We start from the raw sequence: 20,385 nt of genomic DNA on the forward strand, positions 1-20,385 counted from the left end.
GAACTTTGTCTATTGAAAATTTTGTTTCTTGTATGAACACCATATCTGGGTTTTCTTCTTTTATTCTACTACTAAGATTCCTCTACTATCTTTTACTTCCTAGACCCCTGATATTCCAAGTTGTGAGCTTCATGATGGTGGGTTTTTGAATGAGTAACTGGTAAGATCTTTCATCTTACTTGAGTTGATCATGAGCTTCCCACACTCTATTAGTAGTTCATTTTGACTCTTTCTGCCTCTTTTCCTGCCTCGGTTCCTAGTCGAGTGTCCTGATATTTCCTCCAATGATTTGACCCCTCCCTAGTCCTGGCTTTCATGGCTTCTTTTGTTTCTTGAGGTTTTTATCTGAGATCGCCAGAGGAAAAGCTATTGTACTCTGTCAAACTCCTCTTGTGGTAGGAAGTCTATCCCTTTGCTGGTTCCCTAGTTTAAGAATTTCTCCAGATCAAGATTCTCCCTCTCAAGTATCTGATATAGCTCTTGGTCCTCAATCACAACTTCCCTAGGGGTCATCTCTTGATCCCTGCTTTGTTCCATGCTGTTTAGTATGCGTTCCTGTAGTTTTTTGTCATCCTGTGTTATTTCCATGTTGTATTCCTTTTCTGTCTCTTTAGGATGATTGTCTAGAGTAACATCTTTTTTGGTCTTTGACCGTTCTTCTTCTAAAATTTCAAAACTATTGCGACTTGCTACTTTCCTATCACTCTATTTTTTTTTATACCTTCTTCCTCCGCCTTTCCCTCTGCCTCCTATCTTGGTGAATCCTTCGGGATCTTTGTGTATGTTGGTCCTCGAATTCTCCTCCCACTTGTTTTGTGGGCAATCTCTGAAAAGGTGTCCATGTTCATGACATTTCCGGCATCTAAAAGGGACATGTTCATAGTCCACCGCCTATACCCATTCCTCATCATACACTTCTAAGACCACTTCATCCTGGAGAGTTCCTGATTAATCCTTTTGCACACATATTCGTGCGAAGGAAGTATATTTCCCTCTCAGAGTTGCCTCTGAAATTTTTAGAAAATGTCCTAATTTATTTCCTATAGCTTTCAAGGATTCAGGTAGCCAATAATCTAGAGGTAGGGAGTAAAGTCTTATCCATACCGGGACCGAAGTGAATGTCTCCTACTTCGGGACAAAGTTCATTACCCAAGGTCACATATAGAGTCTTGCAGCAACATAGAAATAAGGGCCTCATTCGAAAACTCTGTCTTTATCCTCTAGGTTGTTGAAAACCACTGTGAAGAAGCCCTTGGACCCTAGATGAAGAGTTATATCCCCCTTTGGTTTCCAGTTGTTTCTGATCCAAGTATACAGATTCTTCTCTATGGGCCATAAGCCCATAAACTTACAGATAATAGCATAAGTCGTCATGTGATCTCTGTGCTCTTGTAGTGTAGGATCATTTAGAACCACCCTAGGTTTGGTGGCAGTCTTGGGCTTACAAGATCCCTCTGCCGAGTTGTATCTTTTTTTTTTCTGACTGCTGTCCTCTAGAATCTTCTCCCTTCTGACCCTCCCGTGAGTTTCTTCCTGAACATCATCTTTGCTGCTTTCCGGTTCTGTTGAGTCTATATTTTTTTCCTTTCTCCCATGGTCTCCTGAATCCGTTCAAACTCATTTCTTTACTTTTATTCAAAACAACGTTGCTGTAGGAGGGAGTTCCAAGGGAGTGGAACTCCCTCCTCCTGGCACCTCGATGGTTCTCAGTTTGCTCCTCTTGTTTCTTCCTGCTTTGAACCCTAGCCCCCACCCTCCATCTTCCCTGTTGACAAGTGAATCTCACTCACTATTTTCGCAATAATATATTTGAAAAGAGCTCAAACTTAATAAATGTAAAGTAGAAAAATGGTCATTGTTAGATAAAATATTGTTTGTTTTTATGTGACACGATGTTTATGGAAGGCTAATTTGTGTTGAGTCATCTAGTGATAACAAATATTTACTTTGAATACCGGAGAAATCTAGATATAGTTAATTTGGTGCAATATTTGGAGGTGGTTCTGACATTGATTAATTTCCTATGCCATTGTCTTACTATTGGTAAGTATTATTTACATATTTTTAATTAGACATCAGAATTGATAATAAAAAAACAGAAAAAACAAAAACATAACATAGGTCAAGGTGTTAGGATTGATATTTCCCTTTTTAGAAATCCATGATTTATTATTACACATTGCAAGAAGCTATGTTGATGACTCCCTGATAGATCTAACAAACAGGACAATCCTATGTGGAGGACATCCAAGGCGAACTACCCATATTACCAATGGATGATGTCCTGAAGATACAGAACCAATGGTGGTATTTCCTTTCACTATAGGACTATTGAAATGTTTATTAATTATCAGTGAAACAATATCATAAAAGTAATTGAAAGAATAGTAATGCTTGGGAATGGTGGTAGTGTAACTTTCTAAATGAGCCACCATTTATTTTGAGAAAGGAAATTTTCCTTCTAAACATTACTGTAAGGAGACTATATTCTCAGCATTGTCAAAAGGAGTTTGTACTCTCAACACTTCTGCGAGGAGTCTATCTCAAAAATTGATGCACCAGTGGAAGCGAATGGAGTAATGATGCATGACAATGTAGGTGAATTAACTATGTTACTATCAAGTCTATTTTATTGACTGCTAATCATGATGTTGTTGGTAGTTATTAATTTCTTTAACATAGGGATCCCATCTGCTCGTGACCTCTTGAGGATGTTGGAGGGCCACGAATTATACATGTGGGTTTTAATATATCCAAGGTTGTGTGGTGACGTGGAATCACACTTGTAACTAATCGGGGTCATGATGCTCAGGTTGGGAACATTTTATGCATTCATCAGATATTGTGTCTGACATTATATATATAATTTCTAAAATACACCGTGAAATAAAATACGAAAGCAAATGAAGATAGACATATACTTTGGAACATAAATATAGTAAGGGAGGGAATGATATGCAGAATAAAGAAGGGAACAATGATGATATATTGGATGAATTAAAAAAATGTTTTGTTAGCTTTTAGATAACAAAGTGATAGGCTTCAATCTCACCTATGTTGGACTTGTTGCTTGTCCTCTTGTACCTTTTGAAATTTCCTCTTGCAATGTAGCCTCTACTTTGGCAATCTCATTCGAATGGATTAGTCAATTAAGACTATCTTTGCCAAATATTGATTTTATATTCCTTAAATGTGGTGCCATATATTTTCAAAGAGCAGTGAAAATTAGAGAGAATCACCATGGTGAATATTTTGAATTAAATTTACAAGGGAGTTTTTGACCCTTGTAATATTTTCGCAACTCATATCTTATTATTAATGTCAACTTTAACCCTCCACGTGAATTGAACTTTATATAGTTCCTTTGGGTTAAAACATAACCACCTTTGCACTTTTTCCCTCTATAAATTATAGATACCATGATAATTTTCCCCTAATTTTAAGGGGAGTGTTGAGAAAAAAAAGGAGTTAGGTGGTACTCGTAATTGTAGCACAATTTACTATTTTTAGCAGTTTTTTCAGGCCCCAAACTTCCGTAGCCTTTTTGAGGCCATAAACAACTTTTTTTTGGAAAATCTGGGAGAAACATGGGTACATGGTCCGATTTTGTTCTTCCCAAAGTTGTAGTGCTCATATAGATCTTTCTAACGAGCTATTGTATGTGTCAAACGAAGATTGGGTGCCAAAGTTACGACCCCAGGAAGTTGATGTACAACTTACCCAAAGCGAGGCCCATAATTTGGCGTTTCATCTTCTAGGGTTAGGTTTTGGGATGTGAAGGGTTTTCCATTATTTCTCAACAATAAATAGGCCTTCGAGCCTCATTCTAACATAGTTCAGAGGCATGTAGCCATCACATCTCTTCTCAGAGATAAGCTACCATCGCCCTAGTTGGTTCATTTCCATTTTCTGTTTGTAAGCATATTTCAGTATTTTACATTAATGAAATGAAGTATTATTTCCGCTGCATATTTGTGTTCATGGTTATCTCTATAATTTATTGCATTCCTGTTTAAATCCAGATCCGTGGTATCAAAGCGGTCTTCCTTCTCTCTATTTTTCTTTGCATTTCCCCGGCGAGGTCAGGATATAAGGAGTTAGGGCTTGAACTAGTCAAACCTTTGCAAGATCAGCCTCGCAAATCCCTTCAACCTCCAATGGCGGATGAAAAGAAAGAAGAGGGGGGCAGGAGATCCTATCAAAATCTTGCTCGAAGAAGCCCTCGAGCAACAAAGAAATGTGATGATGGATAGCTTTGCGTAGATCCTTCAGTAGCTACCCAGAGGCGATGCATCGACTTCCAATAGCTACTCTGGGAAATGCCACACCGTTTAAGGTACAAGTTAATTTTCAAATCCCCATCTTTGAGGGTCAAATAGATGCAGATGCCATAGATAAATGGTTAAATCTGCTAGATGGGTATTTTTCTGTTCATGAATTTTCGAGTCGGGAAAAGATTGTTTTCTCTCTTCTTAAATTAGCCCCCCACGTCAATGACTGGTGGGAAACCTACTGTGAGCAGAAGAGTGAAAGTACGGGCTCACTATTTTCAGCCGCACCCACTTGGGATTCATCCCGAGATGTTGTCAAGGAGCAGTACTACCCTGTCAAAAGCTATGAGGACAAATACATCAAATGGACCACACTGCGGTAGGGAAGGGACCAAGATGTGCCAGAGTTCACAAACATTTTTCACACCCTTCGCACACAGTTGGGTATCAAGGATTCCAAGCTCCATCTGGTACTCAAATACCACCACTGCCTACACAGATAAATCCAGGAAGATATGGAGTTCCTGAACATCTCCTCGCTCAACACGGTGTACTGATACGCTATCAAAATCGAGCAAAAGTTCAAACAGAAGAAGCGAGACATCGAATCTTCAAATCTGAAGACCAAAGGACAAAGCCAAGGCGAGGTGACCCAAGACAACTTGTCGAAGCCTCAAGAAATGAACAACACCACGAAGTTGAAGAAGGAGACAGGAAAGTGGTGTGAGTTCCACAAGAGCCCCACTCACAACACAAGTCAATGCTGGACCAAGCAGTTGTTGGTGGCTGAGTTGAAGGCTTTAGAATCAGATGCATGTTCTAACCCTGATTCAGAACAGGGATGCAGATCATGATGATAACAAGGAATGATGAATAATTCTCCCTATCTTAATTTATGATGATAGGCTTGATTCTCACACATGTTGATCATCATGGTTGATGCTTATTAGACGTGGGATGTTATAAAACTCGCTAGTGATGATACATGTTTCATATATTGAGGAAAGAACATGCATTTCTTGATACAATGATTTGATGATGATTTTGTAGTCATGAATGATGACTATGGTGCTTTCACATGTATAAGGCATGATGTGAATGTTTTTGTGAAGACATAGGCATTACTGCTTGGAGATATGGCATATGGGTATTTGATTCATGAAAGGCTATGTTTTGATGAACATTGAGAAAAAGAAAAAGTTCATCTTGATAAGGTCAAGAAGATGAGTCGATAGAAGATATATATGAAAATATGTATGCAATATTCTTAGTCACAGGTTGATGATATTAAAGCTACATTTTCTCATCCTGGTAATTGATGATGGACATTTATAGGTTCTTATTCTTGGTGATGCTAACAGATGCTTATGGTGCTGATCATATATGGCATACGATAATTGTTGATAACTATCATGGTCTTGTTTAGGTCTTTAGTCTTTGATATAAATTTCATGTATATCATTTGATGTAAAGGTCATGTAAAGACCTATGACGTACTCCATGTAAAATTAAGCTATGTATGAACTATTGTGGTCAATTCCTTTTAGACACACGATGAATTTTAAAACCCCACTATGCTTGGGAAGTTGATGTAATAATGATGTAAAATGTGAAAAACCACTGTGATTGGTTGATTGATGTAAGTATTTGCTGATAGGAAAAGTTCTATGAGTCACAGATTCATGTACTTCATTCTACATCTGTCAGAGATTTCTACATGTGTTAAGGGGGACCATGATACAAAAATTCAGCATGGGCTCAGGGGGAGCATGGTCAGTATTGATATTCAACAGTTCAGATATGGAAGTCTTCATTTACCATTAGTCATCCCTTGGCCCTTGATGTCAAAGGCGGAGAGTAGCTTGATATTTTGAACAACTTGGTGATTGGCTTGATGTTATTTGCAGGTTGCAGTGACCAAACACCAAAGTGGTTGCCATAAAGTCCAAAGGGGGAGATTGTTGGCATTATGATGACAACTCACTTATAACATAATTCATAAGTCAGTTCAGCGGTGACATAATGATGGAACATAATGATGGGTCAAAGGTTTACAACTCAGAATCATAAGTTTGTTACGGGGAGATTGTTGGCATTATGAATTAGGTGTTGTCCTTGAGGGTAACCTACCTGATGAGTTATCCTTGATGACAACCTATTTGACGAGATGGAATCGTACTTGATAAGTTGTTTCTTGATCTACTTGTTAAAGTTATAAACAGGATGTGTTTATAGATGTGACCGAATGCATGGCACATGTGTTTACAAATGTGACAAGAATGCATGACATTTTAGATGTGACAAAATGCATGGTAGTTTTGTTTACAAATGTGATAGAATGCATGGCAGTTCAGAGGAATGAAAAGTTTAAAGTTCAAGAGCTATATGCAGGTTTTGTTAAGCGAGGTCGTGTATGAACGTGATTTCAGTGAAGAAAAGTAGCATATGGCTTTTGTACCATGGTATTCTAAATACCAGGGGTTCTTAACATGGTATTGGCCCATAGTAATGAGTGAAAAAACGAATATTGATCCCGTCAAAGAATAGCATCGACATAACTCTGGTTTTGACCCATGGTATTGAGAAAGGATAAAACTATATAAGCAGGTGAAGATCAAAGTGTTAGATGAGTGAAAGTGATGGAAATCTTATGAAGAGTAAGATCAAAATAAAATATGCATGTAAAGGTTTTTTTATCCTTTGCTTTATCTAAACTAAGTATGCACCTAAGAAAGTTTGATGATGGATGAGATCCAATATACATGCAATAATTATGTACTAATGAATACAATGATGGATAAGGATAATGAGACCTGAAATAACTTTTCATTGTATGATATCCTTATGGATTGACTAGATCAAAGTACTGACGCATGTTTTTATCTCTGAATATTATGATATGGGTTTCTATTCATAAATGATTGATCAACCTAATCAATGTTGTTTCTTCTCTGATGTCTGCTAATGATTTCCTCATGTTGATCTGGGTTGAGTGATAGTGTCTGAAGTGGAACTGATTGAATGATGAAGTTGAATTTGGTTATTAATTGATTGAAGAATGCTAATATTACATGTTAAGTGTGGTTGAAGATCAGAGACAGTTCTGTGATAGGTTTAGAGTGTTGCAGTAGATTTGAGTATGAATCAGTGTTCCTTTTAGAATTATAGTGGTCAAGTTTTCAGTATATTAAGATCTGTACGTGGGTTTCTCTACAGAAAAGTGTGTATGCACGGAGGTTTCCTTAAGAAAAATAGCGTATACATTTTGGAAAATGAATGATTAGGGTTGCAGTTGATTCTATGTGTTGATGCAACATTCCGAGTTCAGTTCTATGTACTGGTTAGAGTTATCTGATTGTCCTAGTTGATTGGTTGAATTTTGATCAAGTGTCAGTTGATTGGGTTTTGACTGAATGGTTGATTCAGTTGTATCAAAAATTGATGATTGGGTGATTTAGTTGTGTTAGAGGTTTCAATGATTCATTGATTCAGTTATGTCAGAAGTTTTAGTGATTGGTTTATTCAGAAATTTACCATTGCATTTTAGTTATGTCAGAGATTGATCACTGAGTTTCAGTGATTGGTTGATTCATATGTGTCAAAGATGGATGATTGTGTTATAATGATGAGTTATAGTTTGATTTTTGATACTCTGCTTAAGTTTTGATATTGGATCCAATGTGAAAATTTATGAAACTTGGTCCACGGATGTTGTTGAGGGTTGGAGACTTCATTGAGGAAGTCGAAACTTCCTGCCAATAGTAGCTGTTGATTAGATCAGGGGGTTGGAGCTCCCTTCTAGTAGTAGCATGATAACAAGTGAAGTTTGTAGCCTTCTGCAGGTTGGTGCCTATGTACTGGTACAACTTTACGCCTATATAAGAACCAGGGGGTTGGAGTTCCCGTCCAATAGGAGATGGAGAACGATCGAATGTTGTAGTCTTTTGTAGGTCGGTTCCTACGTACTAGTATGAGTATGCACAAATAATATATTGTAAAAATATTTTTCTTTATATTAAAAAGCAGACAGAGATGATAGTAGGGGGTGGTTTTCTCCCGCATTGGGTTTCCATCTCAAATCCTAGTGTTCATGTGTGTTTCTTATGTGTGATTGTTATAGACATATTTGGGCACTAAAACCGCAATCAAATATGTCCATAAACCAAGGGCTTCTAAATCCATAAAAGTGTTGTTTCATACCCTAAAGGAGCAAGGTCAGCTGATAACATCATCTCCCAGAAGTTCTCCATGAAAAACTACTCAGAACTGGTCAAAGCAGGACCATACAGACTGCCCAGTGCTAAAGGTGCGATGCATCTCACTTGCCACATGCAAAAAGTGTGATGCATACTAGAAAGCCCTTCTATAGGATGTGATGAGTGAGAGAAGACAAAAGGCACAAGCAGTTTGCTTGGTGGAAACCCAGAGAATCTTCTAGAAACTGCTCATTTGACACTTGCCTCTCTGAGTTTGCCGAGGGATGAGTAAGAGATCTAAAATATCCATGTGGAACTAAGAACTATCAAAGAGATGACACTAATCAAAATCCCAGAAGCTGACTCACCCCCCTACAAATATCTATAAATGGATCCCTCATCCAAGAGATCCAAAGGGGGGAATTGGGTAATTTGCAAAGAAGTGCTGCTAGTTTCACTTTGAAGACATTGTTGGGCGATCTTACTTTGTAAGAGGTGAAGAGGGCTTTCAAGCTAGGAGGATGATGCTGGGTTAGACCAAGTGGTTGTAATCCTCTCTTCTATGACTTTTACTAATAAAGCTATTTGAGTTTTCCTCCATATTCTTGTGTATATTTGAACATTGTGTTGTTATATGCATTTATATGGTCAATATATATCTGATCCTATATTGTTTATAGTGAAAGATCTCTATGCTTTGATGGTATTATGCTACTGTGAATCTACAGAAGCTCTTTGAAGCTAGATGAGTAAGGAAGCAGTGGTGAGATTATGTCAAAGGGGAAAGGAAACAAGCAAGGAGCCAAGCGGAAGACTGAGGTTGGTACTCTCTATTTCTTTCTCATCTCTCTCTCGTAAAGGAAAAACAAGTAACTTTAATTTGTTTGTTTCTAAGATAGCTACCTGTATTAGTGGGACTAGTAGCTCTGAATAGACACTAAATTTCCCGATAAAAAAATGTCGACTCCATTGGGGAGCGATTAGTTTGATTGCTTGTCTCTATTTTCTTGATTCATAAACCATAGACAGAGCCTGAATTTAAGCTAGCTATCTTTTGAACTACATTTGCTATGCAAGTGCAAAGTAGATCAATGATGCTTCAGTCAATCTCTGGGTTTGTTTATGAACTGAACAATTGACTTGCAAACATCCTAAGTGCCCTAGAGGTAGCTTGAGTGACCTTATTAGATCAGCCCCTATACTTTGTAGTTACTGACTATCATTTGCTCGGCCTAAATCCCTGAACTAAACTACAAATTGTGACCAAAAACCAAGTTAAAGTCTCGTTCCTTGACCATCGCACCATCTCCTTTAGGAAATCTGGATGCATCGCACCTCCCATGTGTAGTAGGTGTGCTGCATCCCTGTTTCCCTATGTTAGAGGTGCGATGATCAGGAAAGACTAGATCTGCATCCAGATTTTGTTTTTTTCGTCACTCTCTTCAGTTTTATTCAGGATTTTTGCTATCTGTGATCAGTAGACCACTGTTGAAACCCCCTTCTTTGCATCATCCAACCTCTATTGTACAAAGAATTGTGAATGTTTTTATGTATTGTGCGCCATTTACAGTTCTCTTTTACAAAGAAGTAGCTTAATCAAACTGTCGTCTTTTGATTTGGAAGTGTCTCAAGTGTTGTTTAATTAAATCAAACCCTACATTGTGATATTAAATATCTTACTTGTACTGATAAAATTAGAGATAAGGTGTCAATTGATAATGCATTAACACAGTTGTTTAATGAGACCACTTTTGATTTTTTTTTTGGTTGATTTTGCACAAAATCTGAGTAGAAATTGTTAAAACCATAGTTTCTGATTAGAAATAGAGGAAATTTTAGCTTTAAGTTGTTGAATTTGCACAATCCAAATGTTTAAGGGATTTTTCAGGACATTGAATACATTTTTCTACTCAAAAATACAATTTAAACAATGAAACATTTTGATCTCACCAAAAATCATGTCATCAGATTTCAGTGAAATGGTTATAAAATCACCTCATTAAAAAATAGTAAAACTCATATTGGAGAAATTTATCAGGAGATAGAAAACAATGGAGTTTAATTTTTCTTGTATACAACAGTTATCTCTCTATTGAGAGCTTCAGGTAAATCCTCAGAGGATTTTCGAATGAAAAGTATGACCAGTCTAAAATATGCTTCCTTTTGTTTGTTAAATTAAATTTTGTTGCAATCTGGAGCCTTCCAAAAAAGCAGAGAAATAGAAATGATGATTTCTCTTTAAATCATTTTAATTTTATTTCTTGATATAACCCTGTTTGTTGATAGATAGAGAACATCCATTTTACCCTGTTTGTTGATAGATAGAGAACATCCATTTTTGGGGCAAATTTTGTTTTTCCAGTATGTACAAATGTTTTAGTGAACTTTTGGATTGTTCAAAAACACTCTGTTCTGGTTAAATATCATGTATAAAGGAATGTGCTCTTAAAATATGATGGGATATTTTTATGCAGATGGGATCTCACATGAAGAAGGCAATATTTGAAGAACAGACAGCCAATGCTTTGAACAGATGGCAGCAAAATGCTAAGAAAAAAACAAAACGAGATAGAAAGTCAAAGCATTCTTCCCCTGGTTTCACAAGCAGATCAACTATGTTTTCGGGATTTCAAAGTGGAGAAACAACTCCAATCCATGGATCTTCTCCATTGCATTTGCTCCAAAGATACAAAACAACAGGAGACATGGAAACTGCAGATGCCTCTGAGAGATATGACCACTCAAAATCAAGCGCATCACATTCAGAAATTGATGCATCTTCTTCTTATCCTCCCCAGCATAATCAACCTGTTTTGGTTACCGAGGCCCCTGAGGATATAGAGACTACAGAATATCCCAGTTCAAAAGATGCACACACAAATGATGACAAATTTCCCTTTCCCAGAATATAAATGTTCCATCCACATCATACAAAAGCCTGGTTCAAAGCCAATTTATATCTAAATTTGACTTATCTTCCATGGTAAAGTTTATCTTCATTTAAGCAGCAGAGAGAAGTGGACCCATAACAAACAGGGAACCAAAAAGGCATCTGCACATTCTACCTACATTTCGTTTCATTGAAAAAATAGCTTTCACTAAAATCAACTGTTCAAATATTTTTAAAGGAGGAGCCACTTGCTTCTTCTCCTCTCCATTCTGTCAAATTCAGCTAGCACCAGTGCCATGATGGAAAGCCTTGCCATCGCACTATATGGGAAAGTATTGGGAAAGACAACACAGCAGGCCCTGCCACTGATGAAGCAGAATGACATATTCCTTAGACTTGCTCTTACCATCACGGGATCTGAAAAGTGTCTGGAACCTAGTAATGGCGGTCGACAGCCGAATATACCAGGACTCAAGAATTATATAGGTTGTGAAAACTAAATCCAGTTTGGATGTTTTTAACAATTAATTTGCATTCTCAGTTTTTCTTGATAAGATTTGAACATTATCAAATACTTTGTTGGGAATCAAATTTATAAATTAATTAATTTATATTTTATAAATTAAATTAATAATTAATTATTTATCAAAAAAATACTAGTAGTTTAAGAATATGTATCTCTTAAGAGGTTATATATTTCAATCTAAAATGAAAAACACTTATATTCTTATATTTTTATAAACTTTTGTATCCAAATCTTACACAAAGGAATATATTTATTTCACAAACCAAAAAGTCTATACATATCATAACCATAATTTTAAAATTAAATTATAATTATTATAATTACAAAACATTATAATAATATCTATATATATATATATATATATATATATATATATATATATATATATGTATATATATGTATATGTATATGTATATATATATATATATATCTATATATATATATATATATATATATATATATATATATATATATATGTTAGGAATTTGATTACTAACTTAACCATAATTTTAAAATTAAATTATGATTATTATAATTACAAAACATTATTATTATATATATATATATATATATATATATATATATATATCAAATGAATGCATTATTTTTTTTAATTAATTTACTTTTTCCGAACAAAAAAAAAGGAAAAAAGAAAGAAAGAAAATAACAAACTCTCGTAAATTTATTCATGGGAACGTGTTATGTTAAAAGCATTAGTTAGGCTAAACATTTAATGTCTCACAACGAATTAGAAAAATGGCTAAGAGGGCAACAAGTGAGCAAAACACGCAGGCCTGCCAAGAAACCCCAAAGGGCGCACTAGCAAAAAAAAAAAAAAACCAGAAACCCCAACAACAAAAAATAACGGGATTTCAAACAAAAAATTGGGCACAGGTCGCCTGGATAACTCCCAAAAAACCCCCACAGATTCATGGCATGCCAATCAGCGTCGAAGACCAAAATATGATGATAGCCTTTAAATTTTCAACTCTAAATTTCCAGAGAAGGTGTAACCTTTTACATAACGATCAAGCAATGAAATACATGGGGCTTTTACATAACCAAATGAAATCATTAAGATCAGGCAATGAAATACATGGGGTTCGGCAGCTTGAAGGTCCTGATCTCCTTGGTACTAGTGGTAATGCTTCTGAGGACAAGGGCAGTCCTTTGACAATAGCTCATATACAAAGGTTTCGAAGCTTCTATATCTTAAATGGCTAAACAAGATAGCTTCTATATCTTAAATGGCTAAACAAGATTTGTTAGACCTGTGGATTTTAATATATGAAACCATTTATACTTATGTTACCTGACTAATTGGCTCTCTTATGCACCAATGTTCTTGGATCATATGCCCATTTCATATGGAATGTCTACTAAGTGGTTCCAGTTAATGGGGCATTGATTTGAGTGTTCAATATATTTTTATTCTTTATCAAAGTATTTTTTTTCTCTATTTGCTTTCTTCAATTTATGCCTTAGGGCGTTTCCTTTGCAACATCTGGTGCAAATGCTAGTATTAATGAAATTTTAAAAATCAATTTAACTTGCCAACCATATTAGTAAATGTCGTTGATATACAGAGATGGCATCATTTTACATCATTTTACACAAGAAAGAGTTCCATATATTGGAGGATGTTAAATTGGTTTATCTACCACATTCTACAAATTTATAATCTCATAAGAAGGTAAAAGAAGGATCAACTATTGGTGAATAATAGGGTCACACAGATGCCCCCCTTATTGCTCATTATACCATATTCAATGAAATTTATGGGCTTGATTTATAAAATCTTAGTTTGTAAGTTGTTGACAGTGTTGTACGAGCCAACATGTCAAAGGGATCTCCCTCGTAAGAAGTCCCAACTAGACCTCAAACCATTTGGTGTAGGAGTCCTACCAACGGGTCGTACGTTATTGCCTTGATTGTGGTTGCGCACAGAGGTAAGTAAGATGTCCTTGTTGGTAGCAAGGGTGTGACATGCTTAGCAATCCAAGGAAGGTGAATGAATGGTTCTAACACACATAGGGTGGAATGAGTGCACCCCTTGGAAACCTATGTAAGCATGCAACTTGGAAGGGAACACACGAGCAAAGATGCATCACGAACTGGAAGGCAGGTGAACCAAGAATCGAAAGTGCTGGTTAAACCAACATCACATCTCAGTAAGATTCATACATACATATAGATAAAGAGTTTATACATACATGCATAAGAAAACAGATACATATATCATTAGAGTAACCAAGATAACTGAAATACAATAAAAACATATGCATGAAATGTGTTGGATCTGTTATATTAAGAAGTGAAAGTTCCAATCATATAGTACAACCATGACCAACCACTGGTCACGATAACAGAACATTACATTCACTGTCGCTTTCTCCTCCAATGAGATGTACTAGTTTTGTAATGTGGAGAAGCCAAGGCTCATTACAATACTCTCCAAGATTTCTCTAATATATTGCTATCGGAAGCTTGGCTACCCAAAAGCCCTTACAATGAGTTATGAGGTTCTATAAATAGAAAAGGGTGGAGTCACCCTTGACATTCCCCTTTGTGACTTTTCACCTACCCTCATGACTCTTCAAATACTCTATGACTATTACATTCAGATATTGACACTTGAACTTCCACTTCATAAGATGTTACATACAATCTGCACATGTACCCATGTGAGACAAAATGGCTTGAGCAAGCCATGCAAGACATCACTAAGACTCAGACGACTGTGGGAATACCAACTCTTTGCCATGTTCATGATGGTTGACGGTGGTGAACTGTTGCCAATCTTAGTAGTCCATGATGGTGTCCGTGTACTCTATAGTGACATCTTTCTGGAAACAAATTATTTCCTCTGTTGCATCCAGGTACATTTATTTGGATCCTTCTTCCAACTCATTTGATAACATGTGCATCATCGCCTTGAGTGCTTCCAGACCAACGACATACTAATGCATAGTGTCTGCACTAATTTCCAAGTCTGTGCTGGTGGCTATGCGCATCAACTCGTCAAAGTGCATGTCTAGCTCGAGTTGGACTTGATTCTTTGCCTTTGCCTCAGTGACTGTTCCAATAGATGGGATCGCATGCATGCACACAACAACATCCATGCTTCTAAACACTCGTGCATGGGAAGCTTGGAAACTGGTGTTGCGCTGTGGGAATTTCTCATGGTTCCAGATCTGAATTCGGATGCGTGCCTTCAACTCAATCGCCTTGGGCTTCATCATCTTGGGCAAGTGTAACGAGGCTCCATTGTATCTCATTATCCATGTTTGCATGCGGTCGACAACAATATGCATATTTCAAAAGATAAATTCTCTCCTAGCATAGCACTGCTGCCAACCGTTGACATCGACAAATGCCCTATGCACAGTACCAAATCTGGAATAAAACATCTGCATGATTGTCTCAAGGGACGATACTTCATCTTGTATCACCTTGTTCAACTCTACTCTGGTGGCTGTTTTAACTTGTTCTCCTGCTTGCTTGGTTGTATGTAACTCCTTAGCCATTTGCTCATTCTCTGCAATCAAGAAGCAAACACTCAAGCTCGTGGCTTCGACATATGCTCTGGTAGCATCGGCTAATGTTGTTGGATTCTTGCACACATTAGATATGATGTCTCATTCTTCAAACTGTGCAGGAGATGTGTGGACATCTGGAGTAGTCACTCTATGTGAGTACACAACTTTATGCTGCAACTCGTCGAATGATATGTTGTGCATATCCGCTTCCAGATTGTCTTCAAGGATATCAGTATCTCCTTGATCGTTCACAACTTGCTCTGCTTCCAGATCTGGTGAAGCTGATGGGTTGACCTCTTGGTTGTAAGGCATGATTTCGATGTCTTGTTCTAACTATGGTTACTCCATCTCCATATCTATTTGCTCATGTATCTGTTCAATCTCTTGAGCGAAGTCCCACTCTTGTGACTGCTCACCCTATCTGCTTTGTGCTAGCTTCTCGGATGAGTCTACAACATTTATGGGCATAGTTTCACCTATATGTGCATTTTGTGCCTCCTACTATGTCTGTCCCTGTTGTGCTTCCTTCTCCTCTCTACGCAGCTCTTGTTCTTCCCAGAGTTTCTGCTTCAACTCTTGCAACTCCTTCACTGCTTCCTCCATCTTCTGTTTATCTCTCTGCCTTTGCGCATTCCTCTTTTCGCATCTTCACCTCTATCCCTAAAGCTGCTTTCTCCACAAGTGGGTTTGCTGTGAACTTCCAACATTGTTCTACCTCTATGCTGTCAACAATATTTCTCTTGCCTTTGTCATGTGCAAGTATGTTACCCTCTGTTGCTACTGATGTTGGTGCTCTCCTAGATGCTGCTTCGCTAACCATTCCATATCTAAGCTGAACGGTTCATTGAGCTTGGAGGAGCTGTGACAATATCTCCATGGTTCTTGCTCATCCCAATGACATGCCCCGTGGATCCAAGGAAATTTAACTCTCACACAGTGATCATTTACAAAGAAATGTGGGTCGTACGGATTGAATCTTCGAGTGTCGAAAGTAAATCTTTGAAATATTCGTCTCGTCACCAGCATGCTTGAGATTTTGTATCTTGTACAACTCAATGTGCAAGGGAAGAGTGGGCGAGGGTGCCTTCTTCTTCCGATGCAGTCTAGCTAACAATCCTGCTGAGATGTGGTACGACACTTCTTGCATGACGAGCTTGTCCATGACAAAGTTTGGTAAAACATGCGAAGGCTTCTCCGCGTTATACATCTGTATGAAGGTTCCAAAAGGTGAGGCATATCAATCCATTATGTTTATCAGTGCCTCCATTTTTGCCTTCGATATGCAAGGTGAATCCTGCTCAAATACTTTCTTGTACACCGGGGTGAAAAAATGGCCTGACAACTGTGTGATGACTTCGCGGAAGCTGCGTTCGGAAAACAGTTTGCAATAAGTGTGTAGAGAGGTTTTCACTGATCTCCATGCCCACTTCAAGTCTGGGAACTTTTGACGGCCACAAATTTCATCCAGAATGTATGCAGGCATGTATATCTTTGCTTGCTAACCTTTGGGAAGTTTCTGGGCTCTGTTCACCTGTCCCTTTAGCCTGTGAGCCAACATTTGAAACCAGTTGCATGGTTTTCCTTCACTCGCTAGTTGGTCCAACGCGATCACCCAACTCTGCGGGAAGGTATCCGTGCTCTCTTAGTCGTACAAGTGAAATGCAAATATGACCAAGTACTGATATGCCTTTCACAGTATCATAGTCTTGTAAATATAGTTGAGTTTCATCCTAAAATTGGCTGGCTTCGTCACTCATCTCTTCAAGATATGCCTGGAATTTGCACTGCTGTCAGGTCTGCTAAAGGGTGTTTCCATTATGATCGCCGACTACAGAAAGTGGTACATCTGTTGATAGTCATGTCCCCTAAAGGTAGCAATCTTTTTCCCGCTAACACTACTTAACACCATTGTCTCCAGATCAATGTGCGAGACAATCCGATGTATCATGTTCGTGCATGGAAATGTGGGATACCTGCACGAAATCCGGTATAGGCCAGACTTGTGAATATTTACATAGATGCTGCAGTCTTCAAGATCCTCCCGAAATGTGCCTGAGAATTTACCATTGATATCCTGCCATTTCAGGTTGATGTCTTTGTCTACGAGCATCTTGGTGTCTTCATAAATCGCCAAACTCATAGACACTTGCTCAATTGCATCGACTAGTTGTGCTTTCACTAGTGTCCTTTGATCCTCCTCTCTTGGAGGCCATTGAACCTGAACTGTTGAGAGACAGACGAACACCTACTATACCTAGAGACATGGCAACATGCATGGAAAGCAATCTGTTAGTTGAAAACCAAAGAAAACTTGAGGACTAACCTACAACATACCTGGGAGGCTGATGGAAATGATTGCGTAATTTTCAACAGGAGGCCAGGAGACTGACTACCAAAATCGTGCAAAAGGTAGTCTAGACTATCGGGAGGCTAGTCGACTGCTGGAATTGCACAATGTGAAATCCAGGCTGACCTGCTGGGCGTTGATATTGTTCAATGCGCAATTTTAGTTAGCAAGGCATGTAGGCCCAAGGATTGCATTGTGCAATTTTGTGGGCTAGCAGAGCACTTCCTCTCAGAATTGTGCAAAGCAAGCCTGGAAGACATTGTTTGGCCAGTTTTGGGCATCTTGTGAGAGGAAGGTAGAACCTTCCCTCTCATAAATGTGCAATGTTGTCCGGGCAAGGCAAGGTCCGGGCCAAGGTTGTTGAGACTCACCGACGGGGGATTGAAAACATATGAAGATCTAAATGCCTGGCAAAACTGAGTGTAAGTGAGAGTGAATGATCATGCATGCAAACAGAGGATGCAAGGTTCAAAAAATAGGAAAACATGCACGTGTGTTAAACGGGTCGCTGAATCGACGACCCTTAGTGCAAAACAATGTCATGCATGCGATAGAAGTGAGATGGAAGCGAAAACTTAAACCATTCTTGTACAGGCTAACATGCATGAAAATTACAACAAGCGTTCACAAAAATCAAGCAGACAACACTCACATAAGCTAAAACACAAAAGTGAGTGAAATGTTGCAAAAGACATGTAAAGCGGACTTAGCCAAAACTAGCTGACCTAAATGTGTCGAAGACTCCTAGATGTGTTATGGGATGTGAGAGCTCCAAGATCGATGTGAATAATGAGCTTTGTAGCATTGAATAAATAAGTTTGAGGCTCATGATGTGCATGCCACAAATCTAGGAAAAAGAGACACTTGGAGGGCAGTTTCTAAAATGATCATTGCATGTAATCTGTAGCTGCTAAATATAGATCCCTAAAATCTAGGGAAGTTTTTTGCATGTTTCTTTTTTCTATTTGAGGAAAATAATCCCATGCATGCAAATCAAGTTTGTTGGGTCTCGGAGGGAACCGATCAACATGAAGGCACATGCAACAACCTGCACGACTATGAGAGGGATTTGCACAATTTCTATGCTGAGCTGGGTTGGCTGTCATTGAGGGATTACTCAATTCCTCGGGTCAACAGGTGAATGCTTCCTAGAATTACACAATTTCTTGGCTCAGCTATCGTGTCATGCCAGATTGTGCAGTTTTCTCTGGGAAGCCTCACTGATTGTTCTGCGCAATTTTGGAGCCCATTAGGCTTCCCTTCAAATTTGTGCAATTTTTGGAGGGAAGGCTAGTTCCCCTCCAGAATTGCGTAATTTTCTGGGGGAGCTGCTCAACTAGCAATTAGCTGAAGTCTAGAATGACAACCAATGAAGGGAGTGAAGCAAACTAACATGCACAAGCTGCCAAGCCCCTGAAAAATAAATGAAGCCTATGTACTTGACAATGCAAGACATGCTACTAAAGATGGTTAGTAAGGAGGCTTCAAAACGAAGCTAAGTCAAAATTTTGGAGGGTGGTTGTAGCCACTACAACATAAGTGTGATAATTTATTTTGGAAAATGTTCTCACGAGAATGTTGCTTCTTTGTGCAATCCAAAACTAAAATGAAGCGTAACCCAAAAGAGAAAAATTCATATCCTTGTAGTTAGAGGATGTTGAATGGGTGTATTTACCACATTCTACAAATTTATAATCTCATAAGAAGGTAAAAGAAGGATCAATTCTTGGTGAATAATAGGGTCACACACACAATGACCCCATTACTGCTCATTATACTATATGCAATGAGATTTATGGGCTTGATTTATAAAATATTAATAATAGCATCACACACTCGATGACACTACTCATTATACCATATGCAATGAGATTTATGGCCTTGATCTATAAAATATTAATTTGTAAGTGTGATAATTTATTTTGGAAAACGTTCTGATGGGAATGTTGCTTCTTTGTGCAATCCCTTACTAAAATGAACCATAACCCAAAAGGAAAACGTTCATCTCCTTGTAGTTAGATGATAAAGTTGATATTTGGGATGCAAACGATGGTGGTGAGGGTACATGTGGGCTTTGAGTGACAAACGAGACTAGTGGGCATCAAATGTGAAGTGAAGTGAACACTCTAGCATGTTGTATTACTGAAGGTGTTTGCTTAGTTGAGAATATTCCTAGTGATATATGTAATTTGCTATGGTGCAAAGCAAGCAATGTCACAATATTAAATATGCAAAAGAAAATCCAGTATTTTGAACCGGCAAAGGCTTCAAATTGATTGATCAATTTTCCCTATGTAGTATTTTGAACCGAGGGGAGCCTCAAATCCATTGAAAGAGAGTCTCAAATTGATTGATCAATTGAAAATTAGCCATGTTTCATCAATTAGTTTTTAATAAATTAAAGAATGTGAAAAATCATTCAAATAATGTCTATATTGTTTGTGGTATCATGAAAAAAAATATTTTTAAATTATCAAATCTTAGCTATTCATAATTTAACATTTTGAATATCTTTATAAAAATACCTCATTCTAATATAAACAAGACCACCTTAAAAATATATAACTTCATCATATTATTTATATATATATATATATATATATATAATTATAATTA

This window comes from Pinus tabuliformis, chromosome 1_2 (assembly GCF_031772625.1).
Source record: "Pinus tabuliformis cultivar Carrire ecotype Pingquan chromosome 1_2, CPIR1, whole genome shotgun sequence".
Classification (NCBI taxonomy): domain Eukaryota; kingdom Viridiplantae; phylum Streptophyta; class Pinopsida; order Pinales; family Pinaceae; genus Pinus; species Pinus tabuliformis.